We start from the raw sequence: 22,370 nt of genomic DNA, 5'->3' as shown, positions 1-22,370 counted from the left end.
TCAGCCACAGCTACCAAGTGAATCTGTGTGGTACAGACTGCTACCAAGTGGGTTTACTGCCAAACACCTGTAGTCCTAAATCTTTTGCAGTGGTCCCAGAGGGAACTGCACAGGTTTCCACCTAACACTGGTGTACAGCGGTGGGATTTGTATCGAGTATACAGTTTAGAGTGATTTTCGACACTTTAGGATAACTAATCACAAAGCTTAGCACTAAAAAAAGCAACTTTCAAAAACATGTCTACTATGGAAGCTTACAGTCAAGAATCCTTGTCAGGTAAAAATACTGAGAGTTTGCGAGCTCTCTGTAGGCAAGAGAATCTTTCTGTAAGGGGCAAGAAGTTAGAACTAATAGAGAGATTGCTGGCGAACCAAAGTCTGGGTACTGGTTCAGAGTAACCAATTTCTCCAGCAAATGTAGATAACAGTGATGGTGTTGATCTAAATTGTAATTCTGATGATAGCGATGAAGAGGCTGAAGAGGAAGGAGAGGCTAACGAAACTGTCTCCCCTGCTCCTCTACCTGCCTTACCAGCTGTACCTAAGGGGCCCATACCAGGTCCCACATGTAACCCTGCTTATTTTGAACTTGAAAAAATGAAGCTCGAATTAGAATACAAACGGTTCTTGGCTCAATCTGAACGAAACCAAGAGCTCGAGTTCAGACGGATGAATGCCTAGGCTGAGCAGAAGCAAGCTGAGTTAACACTCAGGGAAATAGAACTTAATCACGAGTTAGAGATGAAAAAGTTGTCTGTGGAAATGCTTCTCTCTCCTTTGGTTCCTCTAGGAGCTCCAGTCCCAAAAGACCCCGGATGCCGAAGGAATTAGTGGGTATGTATGAACCGAGATTGGATGTGTTGGATTGGTTAAAACTGTTTGAGTACAATCATGGGCTCCTGGACATCACCGGGAATGATTTATTTCCCTGGTTGTTCTCTAGGCTCCCTCCTGTTGCGACTGATGTGGTAATGGAGTTGTGGGAGGCGGATAAGACGGATTATGAAAGTGTGAAACTAGCTTTGATAGCTAGGTTCGGGAAGACCCCTTCCCAGTATCTTAAGAGGTTTAGAACCCTCGAAAAGCATGATGGTACCCCTTGGGCTACCTGGGTGAGTGAAGGGTTGAAATACTTAGAGGGATGGATTAAGGGTTACAAAGTGAACACTTATGAGGGTATGAAGAATCTTTTTATGTTGGAGTCTATTTATGATGCCTGTTCTCCTGAGCTCAGACAGCACTTGGCTGATTCGAAGGAATTGGATTCCCGGAAGCTAGCTAAGGCTGCTGACTTATGGTTTGCCAACAGGGCTACTCATAAGGATTCTGGGGCAACTCAGAAAAAGGATGAGGGAAAACAGCCTAAAAAAGACTCAAAAGAGAATTCGAATAACTCAAATTCCAAAGAGGGCCCCAAACAAAACCAGAAGGGTAAGCCACAAGGAAAACCACAGCAGAATAGTGTGTCTTCTGGTGCCAATCCGGAAGGAGGCCAGAACAAGCCACCATTCCAGAAAGCATTCGGTAAATGCTTTGTTTGTGGCTCAACTGACCACGTGAAAGGAGATCCCAGATGTAAGGGTAAACTTTCAGGGGTCCAGCTTGTCTCCTTAGCCTTCGCTCCAGAGGAGGAAGTCCAAATGGCAAGTGGAAACTTTCTACTGCTAGCTGACGAACCCATTGGAGTCTCAACCAGCGTTTCTTTAGTATCTCTGGGGTTGTGGGAACAACAGAATTTAGATGTCTATAATTCTATCCCCGATAATACTAAAGAGTATTATAAGGACAGTGTCCAGGTGAATGGTCAGGAGACTCCTGCCATTAGGGACACTGGGGCCAGCATAACTGTGGTGGATAAATCGTTTTTTCAGGCTGAGGATGTTGCTAAGGCACCCAAACGCCTCACCAAGTTAGCTGGAGGGCCTGTGCAGATGCTTCCCCAATTACCAGTTCTCATCCAGTGTAACAACATGACTGTGAAGATACCTGTCAGCATACAGAGTGAGGTACCAGGACGCGTTCTGTTGGGTAACGATTTGAAAACTCTCGGAGTTGTATCGCATACTCCCAGACCTCCTAGTAAACGGTTACAGGAGCTAACCAGACCCGCAAGAGAGAGGACCATGCGCAGTACTCTCCAGGAGATGATGAAGAAAGAAATCACTCCTGCTCCACTGGAATTGTCGGCCGCTGTCTAGAAGAAAACAGAAGCGAAAGGGAAACCTAAGACTTCTGCCCCGAAACCAGCAGCCAGCATTACAGTACAGCCAACACGGACTTCCCCACGGTTGTCCAAAGTTACACCCGTAACTCCACCTCCAGCCGAGGCTGAGAGGGAGGTACAATCCTGTGTGGTAGAATTAGACTCTGAGGAAGAGCTAATGGAAGGCCAGGAACTCATTGGAGATCTGGATCCTGTTGACCATCCTGAGCTGCAGTCTTTACTGCATAGCTCTCAACTCACACGCTTTTGGCGGGTGTCACCCGCCTTGTAAAGGGCTGACTCACCCGCCAAGACTCCTGCATGCCCATCCATTTCAATGGGCGTCTCACCCGCCAAAAACAAAATCAGGCGATTTCACCCGCCTTTGCAACACAAATGGTTGAGAGCTATGTTACTGGCAGAAGGTGGACCCAGCAGGGCGGACTTCAGTAAGGGACAGAGAGAATGTCCAACTCTGGAAGGTCTTCGCCACCAGGCAGAAGCTCAGGCTGAAGGGCAAGAGCCTGGGAAATAGAGGTTGCACTGGGAAGATGGCCTCTTCTACAATGAACCGACCGAGTCTGCACCTGGAGACTACAAACGACTTGTAGTACCCCAAGAGAACAGACCACAGTTCTTGCAGTTAGCCCACGAGATTCCTTTGGCTGGTCACTTGAGTTTCAAGAAGACTAAGGAAAGGCTCTCTCTCTACTTCTATTGGCCAAAGATGTGGGCCGAAGTGGAAAAACACTGCAGGAGCTGCCACACCTGCCAGACCTCTGGTAAGGTGGGCTCCAAGAATGTGGCACCTTTAGTGACTCTCCCAGTTGTGGGAGTCCCATTTGAGAGAGTAGGGATTGACATTGTTGGTCCCCTTGATCCTCCAACCTCCTCAGGCAACAGGTTTATACTTGTTGTAGTAGACCATGCTACTAGGTATCCTGAGGTGATTCCTATGAGGACTGTTACAGCTCTGGCTGTGGCTAAGGCCCTCTTTGGTATTTTTACTAGGGTCGGGTTTCCTAAGGAAGTAATCTCTGACAGGGGGTCAAACTTTATGTCCCACTACATGAAAGCCATGTGGAAAACCTGTGGAGTTACTTACAAGTTCTCAACAGTTTACCACCCACAAACCAATGGGTTGGTAGAACGGTTCAACCGAACCATGAAGAGCATGATAGGTGCTTTAGAAGAACCCCTTAAGCGTAAGTGGGACCTTCTACTGCCATGCCTTCTCTTTGCTTATAGAGAAGTCCCTCAGGAGGGAGTAGGTTACTCTCCCTTCGAGCTTCTCTATGGTCATCCCGTCAGAGGTCCATTGGCCCTGATTAAGGAGGGGTTGGAGAGTGCTCCTTCCCCCAAGCCAGTCAGAGTGACTGACTACGTGATAGGTCTCCGGAGGAGAATGTCGCACATGATGACGGAAGCAAGCGATAACTTGAAAGCTGGACAAGCATCGGTCAAGCACTGGCACGATCAAAAGGCTAACATGGTTGAGTTCGCTCAAGACCAGCTCGTTCTCGTTATGATCCCAACAAAGCAGAGGGCCTTGCAAGACAAATGGATGGGACCCTTCAGAGTTGTGGGTAAACTCGGAGAGGTCAACTATCTGGTGGACTTGGGCAATCCCAAGGAGGCTCCGACAGTCTTTCACACCAACCGACTCAAAGCGTATGTCTCAAGACCCGATGTAGGAGCATTGCTTCTAGCATCATCCGAGGAAGAAGAAGAGAGTGAAGCTCTTCCGGATCTCCTCAGAGGCTTACCTTTGGACGTAAAAGTTGAAGGAGTAAATCTGACACCCGAGCAACAAGAAGAGTGCAAATCTATGTTGAATCAGTTTGCCTCATTGTTCTCGCTCTCACCAGGCTTGACTCCTTGGGGCCAGCATGACATACTCACTGGTGACTGTCTGCCGGTCAAAAGCAGAGGATACAGAATGTCGAGAATCCGTACGAACCCACATCAAAGGTGAGGTCAGCAAGATGCTCGATCTCGGGGTAATAGAGCCCTCTACTAGTCCATGGTCTAGCCCAGTTGTGTTAGTACCAAAGGCCGGATCTAAAGAGCTTAGATTCTGAGTGGATTATAGAGCTCTTAATACAGTCACCAAGACTGATGCCCACCCTTTGCCAAGAACAGATGAGTTGGTGGATAAACTTGGCGCCGCCAAGTTCCTCAGCACATTTGACTTGACGTCAGGCTATTGGCAAATAGCCCTGACAGACCATGCCAAGGAGAAAACTGCATTTTCTACCCCCGTGTCATGATTACGGGGTTCTCTCGCAAAAGAATTTCCAAGATTTCCTGCTGGTCTAAGGATAGGTAGGTTAGACCCTTCCTCATCAACCAACATGGCGGCCTGATGTTACAACCTCTAGTTTGGGCCAGCAGTCTAGTTTTCTGTCACTCTGGAGTATTTAAGCCCCTCCCCTTTGCTCAACGGCGCTTCGCGTCTTCAGCTGTTTCAGCGAACGCTTACCGCGGTTCAGCCCTCTGACAGGAATTCCTCAGCTTCCTTAGTATTTCATAGATACCCTTTTAGTAGTGCCCTGGTATTGCTTTTCCCGTCCAGTCCGCAGTCCCTATTTCTGTGAACCCTGTGTGAAGTTGGCGTTCGTCAGCGTTAAGCTGGCAGTATACGCTTTTCCTTTTGGCGTAATTTGTGAGGAGAATTTTCGAGGCGCTCGTTCCAGTTGTCGCCCCTTGTATCACAGCAAGTATTTTTACTCATCTAGTTTTCTCCATTACTAAAGGTGCCATAGGGGCTCTTCACACATTCGTTCTTAGTGCGCAAGTGAATGCTAAAACCATACTAGTTGTATCTGCCTCACAGAGCTAAGGGGGTTGTGTGGAGAACATTGTTTCTAGGAACAGTAGTGTTTGTGTTTTCTGTCGTCATTAGGTACACTAAGTTTACACATTTAGGAATCTAAAATCTTTCGAGTTGTGCACTTCAGTTTTTAGACACATTTGGGTGTTTCTTGCAATTAGTTGGCTAGCGACACCATTCCTGTCTGAGCACTGTTAGGAAGTGTACCCTTTTAGGTGTTTCTAGGAGTTCCGTAGTGTTCCCTTCATTCTCCAGTCACAGTAGTGTAGTTCTGTTGATAGGTAAATTCCATATTGGGCAATTCATCCTTCCTTCTCACATCCTTTTTTCAGAACACGCGCCCCTGCACAGAAGCAGGATGGAGGGCTAACTAAATCACCAACTAAGGTAACCAAACTATGCAGTTTTTTGGAAAAGGTTCTTATTTTCCCCTACTTCAGGAACCACTCAGTTATTTGGTGTGGTAATTTGTTTTTATGGCATAGATTGAGAGTCCAGTTGGGATAGTGAACAAAAGATAACTGCGCACCCTGAGAAGTTTCCGAATATCACGTGGTGTCCCCGAGGAGTCTAAGGTAAGCGTTACAGAACGCGAAGCCAGTCATAAAAATACTCCGCCTGGGCATCATGGGAACTTCTGAGGTAGATCAGTTAGCTCAACTACTGGGAGAACTTAGAGCTGAAGTCCATGCAGCCCGGTCCGAAACCGGTGCTCTTAGAAGGGAACTGGGAATCAATAGGGAACGAACTGAAGAATTGGCTCGCCAGTTATTACAGAATCAGGCGGGACAGGTTCCCCTTCCCCAAGGCAATGCCCAAGCTTCCTCATCTACATCGCCCTCAGTTCCAGTCCAAGTGGTAATTCCAGGAAATATTCCCTTAGCCCCTCCTGAAAGATTCACGGGGGACCCAAAAAAGTTTGCAGTGTTTTTAAACCAGTGTAGACTACATTTTTTGTGCAGACCTGGGGTTTTCTCCACTGACCAATCAAAGGTTGCTTTTGTGTTGTCTTATTTGGGTGGTCACGCAGCAGATTGGTCCATACCTTTGGTTAATCGGGATGATCCCGTGTTACAGAACTTTTCGGAATTCCAGCGAGAGTTAGAGAACTTGTTTGCTCGCCATTCACAAGGTCAGGCATTGGACAATGAGTTACTGTCACTCAAGCAGGGCAATCAGGAGCTGCTCGCTTATGTGGCTACGTTTAATCGATTAGTGGCAGAAACTAATTGGCCTACAGAAAAGAGAGTGACATTGTTTTATCGTGGTCTGCGCAGTGAGCTGAAGGATGTTCTCGCTCAAGTTGTCAATCCGCCCGAATGTCTCACAGAATTCATAGACCTGACAATCCAGTTGGATCATCGTCTTCAGGATAGGAGGACGGATCGAGCTCGTCAGGACAGTCGACCCTTTGTAGTCCGTTCAAGGGAACCAGTGTCGAAGTCAGGATTAGATGTTCCCAATGAACCCATGCAGTTGGGCGGAATTCGAGGCCCTATTTCCCAAGCAGAGAGAGAGAAGAGACGACAGTTGCAGTTGTGTTTGTATTGTGGCAAGGCCGGTCATTTTTTAAAGGATTGTCCAGTAAAACCTTCACGGAGGCCTTTAGGAGGAATCAATCCGGATAAAAAAGAACAGACGGCGGAAAACTCCAATGCCCGACAAGTTTAGAGGTCCGCTTGTCGAGCATGGAAAAGGTTGCAGCGACCTCACACTTCGTGTGTCCTATCGTCCTTTCTTGCCCTAATGACCCCACACAGAGGCATGCATTAGTTGCATACATAGACTGTGGGGCCATTGGCAACTACATGGATCAACATCTGGCTAGTAAATTGGGATTCCCTTTGAGGAATAAGTTAGAAGCTGAAAATGTCTCCGGGGTGGATGGCACACCTTTGGTGTCAGGTCCCGTGACCCAGTGCACTGACCCCCTCATAATGCTCTGCCAGGAAGGACACAGGGAGAGGATCTCTTTTGACCTGATTCAAGCTCCTCAATTCCAGATCATCTTGGGAATACCTTGGTTGGAGAAGCATAACCCTGTGATCGATTGGTGTTCCCGGACATTGAAGTTTGACTCCAAGTGTCAGAGTATGTGTTTTTCTGCAGAAGGTTCGAAAGATGCCAGGCAGTCTGAGATGACTATCAACACCACCTTGGGTCTCATAGGTTCATTACCAGTAGAATACAAAAAATTCCAGGATATTTTTCAAGAAGAACGACAGGCGGAAATTTTGCCCCCTCACAGACCTTATGACTGTCAAATTGATCTCATTCCAGGGGCTCAGCTTCCTTGCAGCAGAATTTATGCCCTCACTGAAAAAGAAAATGCTCATCTAAAGACTTATCTGGATCAATACCTGGCCAATGGGTTTATTAGACCGTCCAAGTCACCGGTGGCATCTCCTCTCTTTTTTGTGCCCAAGAAGGAAGGGGATTTGCGAACCTGCATAGATTACAGGGCACTGAATCAAATCACGGTGAAGAACCGCTATCCTCTTCCCCTTATTTCGACCTTGCTGGATCAGGTGAAGCAGGCACGAATATTCACCAAGCTCGATCTTAGAGGTGCCTATCATCTCATTCGCATTAAGGAAGGCGAGGAGTGGAAAACCGCCTTTCGGACACGATTCGGGCTCTTCGAATATCAAGTCATGCCCTTCGGGCTTTGCAATGCTCCTGCTGCCTTTCAGGCCTTTATGAATGATATCTTTAGAGAACTACTGGACATCTGTGTGGTGGTCTATGTGGACGACATTCTAATTTTCTCTGCAAACCTGGCGGATCATGTAAGGCACGTGACATCGGTGCTTCAAAGGCTCCAAGACAATTCTCTGTATGTGAAATTGGAGAAGTGTCATTTTCATGTCCCTGAGATTGAATTCTTGGGGTTCATTCTATCTTCAAGTGGAATCAAAATGGACAACAGAAAGGTTGATGCCATCCTGTCTTGGCCCGCTCCAACTTCTGTCAAAGGAGTTCAGAGTTTTCTGGGATTTGCAAATTTCTATAGGCGTTTTGTTTCTGATTTCTCTCGCCTAGTTCATCCTATCACCTCACTACTTCGAAAAAACAGGAAATTTGAATGGACTAATGAAGCTGATGAGGCATTTAAGAAACTAAAGGAGCAATTCACTGCTGCACCTGTTCTACAACATCCAAGACCCGATCTTCCGTTTGTAATTGAGACTGATGCTTCAAACGTGACTATGGGAGCAGTGTTGTCTCAGCGTGATCCTGACACCCAAGAACTGCACCCCGTAGCCTTCTGGTCAAAGAAGTTCTCTGCTGCAGAATTAAACTACACCATTACAGATAAGGAGTTTTTGGCTATAATTTGTGCCTTGAAGGAATGGAGGCATCACTTGCTGGGCGCACGACACACGGTGACCATCTTCACCGTCCATCGGAACTTGCAATACTTACGCTCTGCTAGGGCACAATCTTCAAGACAGTTACGATGGGCTCTCTTTCTAGCTGAATATGACTTCGTTATCACCTTCAGACCAGGAGTACGAAATGGTAAGGCTGATGCCTTGTCTCGAATGGGTAACGGGGAAGAGACCTATGTGCCAGTGAATCCTGTGGAGATCATTTCTGGAGAAAAGATCCTGGGAGTAATGAACACAACGGACTCTGCCTTTGAAGAATTAAAAAGAGAAATTCAAAACCACCTCACGCAGGATGAATTGGTGAACTGGGAGTCCAGAGGAGTAGGCTTTACAGTACAGGAGGGCCTTCCCTTTTATCAGGAACGGTTATACTTGCCTACGCCTCAACTACAAGAAAAAGTGGTTACCAACTATCATGACGCTCTTTTGGAAGGTCACCCCGGAATCAAAAAGACCATGGAGAAAGTTAAGAGATCATATTGGTGGCCTACTTGGAGAAAAGATGTCATTCAGCATTTGAAAACTTGTGGTAACTGCGCTCAAAACAAGAATCAAAAAAGGAAACCTGCAGGCTTGCTTCTTCCGTTAAGTGTGCCACCAACCCCCTGGCACACCATCTCCATGGACTTCATCACCGACTTCCCTCCTTGTGAAGGGTTTGACACGATCATGGTGGTGGTGGACTTGTTCTCCAAGATGGCACATTTTATAGCATTGAAAGGATTGCCATCAGCCGCAGTTCTGGCAAAAACCTTTTTGGAGAATATCGTGAGGCTGCATGGCTTTCCTACGGTGATAATCTCTGATCGAGGTAGCCAATTTGTTGCTAAGTTTTGGAGAAGATGTTGTGAACTGGCCAAAATCGATGTACGTTTGTCCACCAGTCATCACCCCCAAACTGACGGTCAAACTGAGCGAACCAATCAAACCTTGGAGCAGTACCTCAGGTGTATGTTGCATCAATTGGAAGACACCTGGCTAAATGTTTTGTGAATAACCGAATATGCATATAACAATTCTGTCCATTCCTCCACTGGTTTGAGTCCTTTCTACATCTTACATGGTCGACATCCACGCACCTCAGTTTACGATCCACCTGAACCGTTAGAAATGCCAGCAGTAAAATCCCTGCATGAAAAGATCACCACTGCCATCGCTCAAGCTCGAGAACAATTATCCATGGCTAAAGAATCCCAGAAGAAATTTGCGGATAACAAAAGAAGTGTGGCACCAGAATATGAAGTGGGGAATTTGGTTTGGCTAGCCACCCGAAATCTGACCTTGAAGGGGTCTAGAAAATTCCTTCCCCGCTTCCTGGGGCCTTTTGCGATTGAAAAAATCATCAATCCCGTGGCCATTAAATGAACCCTTCCAAAAAACATGAAAATCCATCCAGTATTTCACGTCTCTCTTTTGAAGCCTGTTAACCCAAACACACGAATCTCCAAAGCACCAGCCCCTGTGGTCGTAGATGATGACCAACTAGAATATGAGGTCAAGGCCATCTTAGATTCCAAGATTGTGCGTAACAAGCTATTCTACTTAGTAGATTGGAAGGGTTATGGCCCTCAAGACAGAACTTGGGAACCCTGCGAGAATGTTCATGCCACTAGGTTACTCAGAATTTTTCACCGCAACCACCCGTCCAAACCAGGGAGGGGGAATTTCAGTTTAGGAGGGGCCTTGGGGGGGAATACTGTCATGATTACGGGGTTCTCTCGCAAAAGAATTTCCAAGATTTCCTGCTGGTCTAAGGATAGGTAGGTTAGACTCTTCCTCATCAACCAACATGGCGGCCTGATGTTACAACCTCTAGTTTGGGCCAGCAGTCTAGTTTTCTGTCACTCTGGAGTATTTAAGCCCCTCCCCTTTGCTCAACGGCGCTTCGCGTCTTCAGCTGTTTCAGCGAACGCTTACCGCGGTTCAGCCCTCTGAGAGGAATTCCTCAGCTTCCTTAGTATTTCATAGATACCCTTTTAGTAGTGCCCTGGTATTGCTTTTCCCGTCCAGTCCGCAGTCCCTATTTCTGTGAACCCTGTGTGAAGTTGGCGTTCGTCAGCGTTAAGCTGGCAGTATACGCTTTTCCTTTTGGCGTAATTTGTGAGGAGAATTTTCGAGGCGCTCGTTCCAGTTGTCGCCCCTTGTATCACAGCAAGTATTTTTACTCATCTAGTTTTCTCCATTACTAAAGGTGCCATAGGGGCTCTTCACACATTCGTTCTTAGTGCGCAAGTGAATGCTAAAACCATACTAGTTGTATCTGCCTCACAGAGCTAAGGGGGTTGTGTGGAGAACATTGTTTCTAGGAACAGTAGTGTTCGTGTTTTCTGTCGTCATTAGGTACACTAAGTTTACACATTTAGGAATCTAAAATCTTTCGAGTTGTGCACTTCAGTTTTTAGACACATTTGGGTGTTTCTTGCAATTAGTTGGCTAGCGACACCATTCCTGTCTGAGCACTGTTAGGAAGTGTACCCTTTTAGGTGTTTCTAGGAGTTCCGTAGTGTTCCCTTCATTCTCCAGTCACAGTAGTGTAGTTCTGTTGATAGGTAAATTCCATATTGGGCAATTCATCCTTCCTTCTCACATCCTTTCTTCAGAACACGCGCCCCTGCACAGAAGCAGGATGGAGAGCTAACTAAATCACCAACTAAGGTAACCAAACTATGCAGTTTTTTGGAAAAGGTTCTTATTTTCCCCTACTTCAGGAATCCCTCAGTTATTTGGTGTGGTAATTTGTTTTTATGGCATAGATTGAGAGTCCAGTTGGGATAGTGAACAAAAGATAACTGCGCACCCTGAGAAGTTTCCGAATATCACGTGGTGTCCCCGAGGAGTCTAAGGTAAGCGTTACACCCCGGTGGCTTATACCAGTTTAAGGTAATGCCTTTCGGATTGAAGAATGCACCTGCTACGTTTCAACGGATTGTAAACCAGGTTCTGAATGGGACGGAGGACTTCTGCATGGCATACTTGGATGACATCGCAGTGTTTAGCAATTCCTGGGAAGAACTAGTAACCCACCTGAGAGATGTTTTGCAGGCTCTTGGACAAGCCAATCTGACCATAAAGGCGAGTAAATGCCAAATTGGGCAGAGTAAGGTAGTCTATCTTGGACATGAGGTAGGAGGTGGAGAAATAAGGCCTTTGCTCAGTAAGATTGAAGCTGTGCAAAATTGGACAACACCTACTACTCAAACCCAAGTGAGAGCCTTCCTAGGCCTCACTGGGTACTACAGGAATTTCATAGAGAACTATGGGACCATAGCTTCTCCACTGAATGTCATCTCCTTGCCCAAATTTCCTAAAAAGGTTAGATGAACGAGGAGTGCAATCAGGCTTTTGAAAACCTGAAAAAGGCTCTTTGCCAAGCCCCAGCACTCAGAGCTCCTGATTACCGCCAACACTTCATTGTGCAGACAGATGCTTCAAATGTAGGAATAGGTGCCGTACTGAGTCAACTGGATGGGAAAGGTAGGGAGCACCCCGTTTGCTTCATCAGCCGCAAGCTGAAGGATCCTGAAACAAGGTGGGCAACAATCGAAAGAGAGTGCTTTGCTATCGTGTGGGCTCTGAAGAAGTTTAGGCCGTACTTGTATGGTTCTACTTTTGTCATTCAGACTGACCACCAACCCTTGAGATGGTTAATGCAAATGAAAGGGGAAAACCCGAAACTATTGAGATGGTAGATCTGCCTGCAAGGGTTTGATTTCACCATTGAGCACAGGTCAGGGTGTCACCACCAAAATGCTGATGGTCTCTCTAGGATGTATGTCATCGACTAGAGGTATGAGATTCATCCAGGAGTGGATTAAATCCTACTGTCCCTTAGTCTGGGGGGGGGCGAGTGTTAGCGAGATTTCTCTGTTTAGGCTGAATTTCCTAACCTAGTGAGTCCCCCAGCAGCTTTGCTGGATTTCTGGAGTTTGTTTTTTTCCATCCTGCCAAGAGTGAGACTCTTTTTCTCCCACTCTTGGACATGAATGTGTGTAATTCCTTTGAGTGTCCATGTGTTCTATGGGCTATGGGGTCTTTTACTCCATAGGGTCTCATATGTTTTGCTATGTGTGTTACACCGCACCCTCCGTGCCGTAACACAGGGGCGTCCTACCGGACCTCCATCATAGACTCCATACCCGGGGAGTGACTACTGTCTCCCCGAGCATGTAAAGTCACCATTGGCTTTACTAGACCTAAATTTACTAACAGAACTAGTGCAAACCATCCTATTGTGGACGTACTAGTAGGGGTAATTCGATTACTCCTAGGTCTGTTATTCGAGGGGGCACTGTCCCGTCCCCCCTCGTCGAGTTATGGCTGGTGGCAGTGGAAACTACTTGTTATATTCGACCCCGAATATAACCCTATTCTTCCCATTGTTGGAGATTGATACTGTTTCTCGTTAATCTCTAACATACCTCCGGTCTACTTATCTTAAATAAGTCTATCGGATGGTATTTTCTGCCAGAACTCGGCTTTTTAAAATGGCGTCTGTGTTCGTCTCTGTGACTCCTAAACCAAAGGTTGAGCCCTTTGTTCCACTTTTGGCGGGCTTCTGTACAGAGATCCTCCAAAGTGGTGCCATTCTGTCTGGGTTACCACAGGGGTGTGGGAGGGGGTTTAGGCACCCTGGACCGAGTTGCTTTGCCAACTCCTGTCGCACTCTGGTGTGATTGGACCAAGTGGTGAGCCTCCCCGCTCACCACTTAGCGTGTTTTGAGTGACAGCTGGGCTGAATGAATGGGGGGTTTCTGCATAAAAGCAGGGCTTTTGGGACTGGATCTTCAGAAGTCGCCACAGGACCTAAGAATCCGACGAGGGTAAAGCTGAGCCGACCTGCAACGACGACACCTCCGGTGGAGCCCTGCTGAACCGACTCACCACTTCCCGACGACAGAGGAGATCTCCCTGCCGGAGAGTCTCTTCCCCTGACTGGTGGGAACAACCAGTCCCCTTTGCTTTTTCTTCGCCTCAGGACGCAGTGGTCGAATTGCCCGTGCAGAGCACCTCGGCAACCGGATAGCCACTACCCCGTACCGCGACCAAAAGGTGGTGCCTTGTGACGGAGCACTCCGCGGCTGGTCTCTTCCCTGGTGGTGCAACGATCTTCAACTTTCCTTCGACGACGAGATCATCTCTTCTCTTGGCAAAGACCGGACGTGCATCCACCACCAGGAACAACTGCCCCCGCCGGAGCTGTCTCTCCACAATCAAGGTACTGTGTCCGCCTGGCTTCCCTTGTTGCCGGATAGAGTGAGGTGTCTTAATCCTCGCCTCTCCATAGGGTCGCTTCCAAGCTTTCTCTAGCGTGTTGATCTGAACTGGTTCACTCTGCCGATAACAATTTGCTTCAAAGACTCGAACGCATTTCCACTAAGATACTTTTTGGGACATATCGCCTTGCCTCTCTCCGAGTGGGCCTGGCCTCTGAACTTTATGATCTACCGTGGTTCCTGTCTTCTTGCCTTGCATTTGCCCGTAAAGTATTGGAACCGTGTTGATTTCATAACCTGCCTATTTTTCTCTCCCATCCTAACAAATACTAGAGTGCCATCTAGATTGAAGCATACACCTCTGTCTGCAAATAAGTGATGCTGGTAAACCTAGACTTGTCGAACTATTGTTAGGGGGATTGATCTTTTTCTTCGTAGAGTAATTGTAATTGAAGTGTTTGCCGTATTAGTGCCAGAGTGTTTTCTATAGATGTGTCGTTATAAATAAATACCTTTATATCTTTACACTGAAGCCTTGTTGCGTGTTTGCTTGTCTTACTGTGTAGAATTGCCCTATTTTGTATACTCCACATACTGCCTAACTCTTCTTGAGGGAAGTCTGAGTGCTCAGCCACAGCTACCAAGTGAATCTGTGTGGTACAGACTGCTACCAAGTGGGTTTACTGCCAAACACCTGTAGTCCTAAATCTTTTGCAGTGGTCCCAGAGGTAACTGCACAGGTTTCCGCCTAACACTAAATCTACCCAATAACTCTGTAATATTGAGTAGCAGATGTCTATCTGGCTAAATGGATTGTTTACTGCCTTTAAATCAATGCACAATCGCTTAATTTGCTGTTCGCCTTCCTCACAATGTCTACAGCAGAAACCCATTCTGCTGATCTGTGACTCCCTGTTTCCCCATCAATATTAATTTATGTTTAACTTTGTCTTTCAGAGTTAAGGGCACGTTCTTGACATTGTGAACTCTGGGACAGACCCAGCTTTTATCCTGATATGATGCACATACCCTTTCCTAGTTCATCCCAAAAGGCATCATGCATCCCTTAAGCCTCCTATTGTTCTCTGTGTGACTTGTATGGTATGAACAGTTTGTCTTCTTTGCTTCCCACATTATGATATGATATGTCATTTATAACGCGCCTGTACACAAGTGTTTCTAGGCGGGACAAGACATGGGAGGGAAGACAGGGGGATGACAAGACAACAATCTTACTAGGCCTTGTGTCATTCAGATCATGCAAGTGCGAGAACGAGAAGTGCAAGGGGAAAAGGGTGGGGCGAGAAGTACCAGGGAGAGGCAGGGGGACAACAAGGCAGCAATGCTATGAGTAAGTGCAGTACAGGGCAGTGCAGCTCTGTGTAAATGCAAAGGAGGCAAGGGGCCGTAGGGGTTACAGTTACAGCACCTAAGTGCTTGGAAGGCCCAGAGGCAGTGCATGGGAGACCGATCAAGAGAGAGACTGGAACCCAGTGAGACTCTGAGGGTAGCCAAGCAACCAGTCAGTGCAGAAGACAGGTAACATCAGCAGGGGAGGTAGAGATAGAGAACGCAGAGGAGAAGAGGAAAGCTTTGAGCTCCTTCCGGAACTTCAGGTGATCTGGCTCAAGTTTGAGTGGGCGAGGGAGGCCATTCCAGAAAGAGGCACCTGCAGATGAGAGAGATCTATCCCCACTCTCTGCCTCTAGAAGCATCTGACCCTTAGAGAGTTGGAGGTAGCTGAGCGAGGGGCTAGAGGAGGCAGGTATTTAGGAAGAGAGCGTTGGATGTAGTGTGGGCCCCGGCCCCAGAAAGCCTTGTGGACAATGCAAATGGTCTTGAACTTTATCCTTGAAACCACCGGAAGCCAATGGAGAGATTTCAGGGCTGGAGAGATACGTTCTTGGGCTTGATGCCAAGGATAAGTCTTGCAGTCCTGTTCTGCATTAGTTGCAGGGGGCGGAGAGTAGCAGAAGGCAGATTGAGAAAGAGGCTGTTGCAGTAGTCCAGCCTAGAGATAACCAGAGCTCTGGAGACAGTGAGCTTCTGGGGGAAGATGAGAAAGGTGAGAAAGATAGTACCTTTGAGGAGGTGAAGCTGATAGTGGGACTTCTTGGCAACGTCTGAGTTGTGAGGAGAGAAAGAGAGGGTTGAGTCGAAGATGACACCAAGGTTTTATGCCTCACAGGAAAGCGAGGGAAGAGGGCCCAAGGAGGGCAGTCAGAGTGAGAGAAGAAAAGCGGGAGCAGGAGTCCCAGTGAGATAGAACTATGACTTACGGGCATTAAGGCAGAGATCGTTGGAGGCACACCACTCTTGAATCGCTGATAGACAGTCAGGAATGAGCGAGGGAGGAGAGGAGGCTGAGGGGAGCCTGAAGGAGAGCGGAGTGTGATCCGCATAACACTGAAAGTTATGATATGATATGGCATTAGTAACGCGCCTATACACAAGTGTTTCAAGGCGCGACGAGGCAAGGAAGCGGGGAACAGAGGGAGGACAGAGATAACGATCTTACTAGGCCAAGTGGTATTGAGATTGCGCAAGTCCAGGGGAGGGGGCAACTGAAAGTGCCAGGGGAAAGGGAAGGGCAGTGCTGTACATGGGATCAAAACAATAACAAGAAGTGCGGCCAGCAGCTGGAAGGTGCAAGGGTAAGTGCAGACAGCAGATGTCTAAACGTGCAGGTAGGGGGACTGTAGGGTTACAGATACAGACCCAAGTGCAAGGGTGCCGGGAAGTAGTGCGGTGTGCACTGGGCGGGCAGTGACCTGGGCCTGAAATCAGAGGGTAGCCAGGTGACCAGTACAGTATCAGACAGGAAATCAGCAGGGGAGAGGAAGGGAGAAGGCAAAAGCAAAGAGGAAGGTCTTGAGGTGCTTCCGGAAACAGAGATGGTTCTCCTCAAGTTTCAGAGAGGCAGGGAGGCCCCAGCCGAAAAAAAGAGATCTACCACCAACTCGTTGTTTGGAGAAGCGACTGACCCTGAGGGAGTTGGATGTGGAGGAGCGAAGAGCATGAGTAGGAAAGTATTTACAAAGAGAGAGTTGGAGGTATTGAGGACCCAGGCCCCAGAAGGCCTTGTGGACAATGCAGAGAGTCTTGAACTTAATCCTTGCAGCCACTGGGAGCCAATGCAGAGATTTCAGTGCTGGAGAGATACGATCCCTGGGCTTGAGGCCAAGGACAAGTCTTGCAGTCCTGTTCACTATGAGTTGCAGAGGGCGGAGAGTAGAAGCAGGCAGATTTAGAAAAAGGCTGTTGCAGTAGTCCAGCCTAGAGAGAACCAGAGCTCTAGAGACAGTGAGCTGCTGGATGAAGGAGAGGAAAGGAAGAATACCTCTGAGGAGGTGTAGTTGGTAGTTTGACTTCTTAGAGACGTCAGAGATGTGTGGAGAAAAAGGTAGTGTGGAGTCGAAGAGGCCCCAGAGGTACTTAGCCTCACAGGTGGGAGCAGGAAGAGGGCCAAGTTAGAGATGAGGTGGGCCAAAGGGGCCAAATAGAGGTTAAAAAACTAGGGTGAGAGGATAGCGCCCTGGGGAACACCACAGGTGGAGAGAGAGTTGGCGGAGTGAAAGGAACCAAGTTGGACCTAGGAGGGGCAGTCCAAGAGGAAGGAGGTCAACCATTCCAGGGCCTGACCCATGATACCCAGGTTCTCACGAAGTCGATTGATCAGGATAGCGTGGTTGACCATGTCAAAGGCAGAGGAAAGATCCAGGAGGATGAGGACAGAAGGAATACTGGAATCAAGGTTGGAGAGCAGATCTTCACAGGTGTTCAGGAGAGCAGTTTCTGTACCTCTGGCAGCTCGGAAGCCAGACAGCTGGTCATGGAGACAGCCAACAGATTCAGTTTGGAGAGTAAGCTGGGAGATGGACAGTTTTTCCAGGAGTTTGACCAGGAAAGGGGTGATAGAGATAAGGCGATAGTTTGCTAGACAGGTAGGATCGCCAGATGGCTTCTTGAGGAGGGGGTATTTTCATAGATCAGACTTGCCTAGAAACCTTGTTAAGTGTAGTCAGAGAGGAGGAGGAGAAAGGGGGAGGAGAAGGAGAGTTGGCCAAAGGGGGGCCGAGAGAGGAAGAGGAGCTAGAGGACAGGATGCCCTGAGTTTTATTGGTGAAGTGAATGGCCAGAGTCATATAAAGGGCCTGGGAGTGAAAAGGAGAGGTAGAGACTGCTGCAGGATTGGCTAGTTCCTTGCATATTTTAAAATGTTTGACCGTGGTGTTAGAGGCTGCAGAGACACAGGCTTGAATGTGAGCTCTTTTCTTGGACAAACAAGCATTGCATGCAATAATGGATTCCTCTACATTGGGATCCAACTTAAAGTTCAGTCTTCTGATGTGACCAGCTTATCAAAGGAGCGTTACCCTTGTGGGACACAAATACTTTCCCCTCAGCTGGTGCGGTCTTTGAAGTTCACCATCGCCCAAAACCATCCCACTAACTCAGTTTGTTTTCGCCATATGCTACTGCGTTTATGACCATACTCTTAAGGATGCTCTCCTTTTTACATACGTTGTGAAATATCTTCTTGGGCATAAGTGTATATTTACCACCAGAGTCGATTGCCATATCCACTTTTTTGTCTTGTATCCACAACTGGGCCATTGGCTTTTCAGTATCTGCATCTTCTATTTTCATCAGGGAGTCCATCATTTCCTCTATGGCAAATGTGGATTCATCTAATTCTTCGGGCAACATGCCAATATAGTCTGTCGACCCTGTTGTGCTCCTACAACACTTAGCAAAATGTCCCCTTTCAGTGCAGGACAATTATTGCTTTTGACTCGGTGGAACAGACTGTTGCATTGAAAACATCTCTTTCTGTCAACTCTGTCTACCTTCTCCAAGCGGTTGGTTTTCCTTTGGAACACTTGACTTGTCTTTTTTTTGGGCATTTATTGAAAGTACTTCAGACTGATTTAGGGGTTCTGTTGTCTTGCTGTCACTTGTTGTTTTCTGTACTAACTTCATCACACACTCTTTGGTTTATACCACTTCTTTGGATATTCTTAATACTTCTTCCAAAGAAGTATTTCCCTTGGCCCCTAATGCTTCTCTTGCTTCGCTATCCTTACACTCAATCTTGGATTGGTCATGAAGTTGCTTCTTTAGGTTGGTTCCAAACTCACACGAAGTGGCTAGACCCCCTTAAAGTAATTTACTGCTCGACTTTTTCTCCTTTCTCTTGTTCTCTTTTGCCAGAGTTATATTGTTCCAGAATGGTGCTGACTTTCTTTTCATAGCGTTTATCCAGCATTTTCGAGCATTTATCATATTCATGTAACCCATGTGATTCTTCAGGTTTAAGAGTTGTCAAATTTTCCAATTCTTCTTGATCATACTTTCTCAACAGGAAGGATGAGTAGAGGCTCAAACGCCCACTCAGCCCTCACACTTCTACAAACCAAGAGCCAACATAAACATAACAGTAAAACAGGCACAGTTAAGAGATATACCACCTTCAACCTTCTGTGGTAACATGGGCTGATGGAAGGCTATACTCTCAAGAGGGGTGTGAATGTGGTTCAGTAGCATCCCAAACAGCGAATTCTAAGTCAAAATTAAAGGAATGTCCAATCAAGATTCTATAAAAATATATACTTTAATCAAACACACCATGTACAATAACAACTAACTAGAAAATACTGTAAAAATACACAGCTGTAGGAAAAACACAGAATATGCAAAAATAGATTAGATGAAGCACCCAGGGTAATGAAACAGGGGAGAAAAGGCAAATAAGAGACTACATTGTTCAAACGATATGTTCTCTAAATTACAAAAGGGATTCAAATGACCTTCCCAGTCTCTAGGGGGCAAAAATGGACCAGAGGGGCAGATATTAGTCAATAATACTTTTGATGGTTTGACAGCATCGAACCAAGCTTCTAGGCGTCAATAGTGGGTTCTCTTCAATTCGAGGAAGTGGCAGTCGTGGTGGTATGGGCAAGCTGGCCTTGAGTCGTATTCGAACGGAAGGTGGCTGCGATCTCAAAACGTCTACTGGAGCTGTGCGGATCAGGCGGTAACCAGGCTCGGTTCAGTGTTCAAGCTGGTATCGGGATGTGCAGGTGAGTCGATTCTATGTAGGGACTCTGAGGTTGCGGCCTAGGAGAGACCAGGGTCGGGTGGATGGATTTACAGGAGTGGCAATTAAGAAGCTAGTGCTTCCGATGGGGACTCGATCAATACAAGGCAGTGGTACTTCATTGGTTTGAGTTGAGGCAACAATGCGCTGCAGCTGGTACGGTACGGTAGCGAACGGAGTCAAACAGGCAAAAGGTGATCATAAGAACAATGAATGCAAAAGGCAGCATTGAAGGTACCTGATAGTTTGCTCGGCTTCGAACATGCTAAAATCATGCCTTGCAGCTGGTCAACGTTGAAAACAAGGATCATGTTCTGGCTTCCAGGTGCTATGAGTCCTACTCCAGGATCTCAAGGGCCTAGGTTAGTCCTTTTCCAGGCTTCCAAAAATGGGAGAGGCTGGCACACACGTTCAGGAGTCATGCAACACTGTGAGGTCCCAGGGAACAGGGTGGCTGGCAGAGATGCGTTCTTTGTCCAGCAGCAAAGTTCACCCAAATTGGTCCCTGGGGATGGTCAGGGGAGAGTGCTCACCTCTGCCTTGGAAAATCTGCCATCACCACACAACTGGCGGACTTTAGAAAAGATTGCTCTCTCAGCAGGATCCAGTTAAATCTTCTTCCAGGGTTGGATTCCAGAGATGATTCAAAGAAGTGGTGTGAGACTCCTTCTTTTAAAGGCGAAAGCCCACAGCTAATTGGACTAAAGCCACACAGCTGTAAGGGTTCAATCCCTGCTCTTGAAATTAGTGGACTTTGCCTTCTGGCATCACACCCAAAGTGCTTTGTTCTATAGGAAGTGGAGAAGACAGAAAAGAGAGACAGAGGCAGAAAGAAACAAGATGGCAGAATCTTCCCCACACTGTACAGATATCTCACTGGCTACAGTAACCCCACGCCCTACCCTTCTTAAAAGAATCAAAGGCCTTTACAAATTCAGCACCCTGGTGTGAGGCTAGCCCTTTGTGAATGGGTGTGCCTGTTGATTCCTGTTCCCAGGCCAGCATCCTGTGGAGTGGCTGCCCCTGGGGAAAGGGTGTTACCAGCCCTTACAAAGGAACAACGAGAGGCAATCCCCCATGGCTACAGTCCTGCCAGTGGCCAGAGGGAGCCTAGTCTGGAAAACATACGCATCACCTTCCACAGCTGAGTTTGGCTCACAGGAGCTCCCATATATGTGATATCAAATTGGATGTGCCTCTAATGATCATAAGTAGTGCAATGCATCATGCCTTAACTCAGGCATAGCTTCATTCTTAGAGTTCACCCTGCCACCATGATGGGCTATTTATGATCATCATACATTTGGAAAAGGGGTGCGTATCTTAAATGAAGCACCTGCACTGCAGAGACTTAGTTGTCACTGCAGCTATCAAATGGACAGCTGTTGCCTCTGAATCTACTCCATGCCACTGGTAGAGCAGGCGCTGCAAATCAGGATACTGATGCAGCAAGGAAACAGATACACATTATGCTTTTGTCATGGAGCTTGTGAAAGGGGGAGCTGATCAGCAGGTTATCCATTCAGAGATTGAATTCCATGCATCATTGTATTATTTCATCAATATAAATAATATAAACATGGCTTCGACCCCCTTGCCAGATGGCAATTCATCACAGTTAGTGCCATAAACTGCCTGCACATTGTGGTCAAAACCTCTTGTCCATCTCCCCCAAAGTTAGGGGGTGGTACGCCTTGCTTGTCCTTTTATATCGTTTGCTATTGTGACATTCTAGTGTCTGTTCTTTTTAGTTTTTTATATTGCTATTACTATATTTTTTTAATTGTTTGTCCTTATGAGTTGGCTGTTGTGCCTTTATACATTTAAGTTATTATTTCTGAGTGAACTTGCTGGGAATGCTTTGTTTTTACATAGAAATACACACAATATTTTAATTTCCACATTCATGCCTTTCTCTTTTTGTGCATCACTGTTCGAGACATTCACAACACATCCGACACCCTGCCTAACACCCGACGGTGGCAACGTTGGTGTGTCGTTCACTCAGAGGCATGCATATTTCGTATTTATTTTTTACATTTATAAAGCGCGCAAAGCAGCCCTCGGGCATCATGGCGCTGTTACAAGCAAAGGATTACTTAGTTACAGGAAAACAACAGGAAATACAGCCTGTCTGTGGTTCGTGGTTACATTGAACCTAAAACCAGACAGGTAGTGGTTGAACACACTATGGGCAAGCCTCCCCTATGGTACAGGGTGCTATGTCATAATATGCAGTTACAAGTAAGTAAAACTCAAGTAATTTTCTCAAACACACTTTGGAAAAGCCTCACCTCATGGTACGGGGTGCTACGTCAAAATATTCAGTTACAGGTAGGTAAAGATCAGGTTATTTTCATGAACACCCTTTGGAAGAGCCTCACCTCATGGTACGGGGTGCTACGTCAAAATATGCAGTTACAGGTAGGGAAAGATCAGGTTATTTTCATGAACACACTTTGGAAGAGCCTCACCTCATGGTACAGGGTGCAGTTACAGGTAGATAAAGATCAGGTTATTTTCGTGAACACACTATGGACAAGCCTTAACTCATGGTACGGGGTGCTACGTCATAATATGCAGTTGCAAGTAGATCAATCCGAAGGTACATAGATTACATATAGCACAG

This window comes from Ambystoma mexicanum, chromosome 4p (genome assembly GCF_040938575.1).
Source record: "Ambystoma mexicanum isolate Mex_15411 chromosome 4p, UKY_AmexF1_1, whole genome shotgun sequence".
In the NCBI taxonomy this organism is placed as follows: domain Eukaryota; kingdom Metazoa; phylum Chordata; class Amphibia; order Caudata; family Ambystomatidae; genus Ambystoma; species Ambystoma mexicanum.
This window is presented reverse-complemented; position numbering follows the sequence as displayed.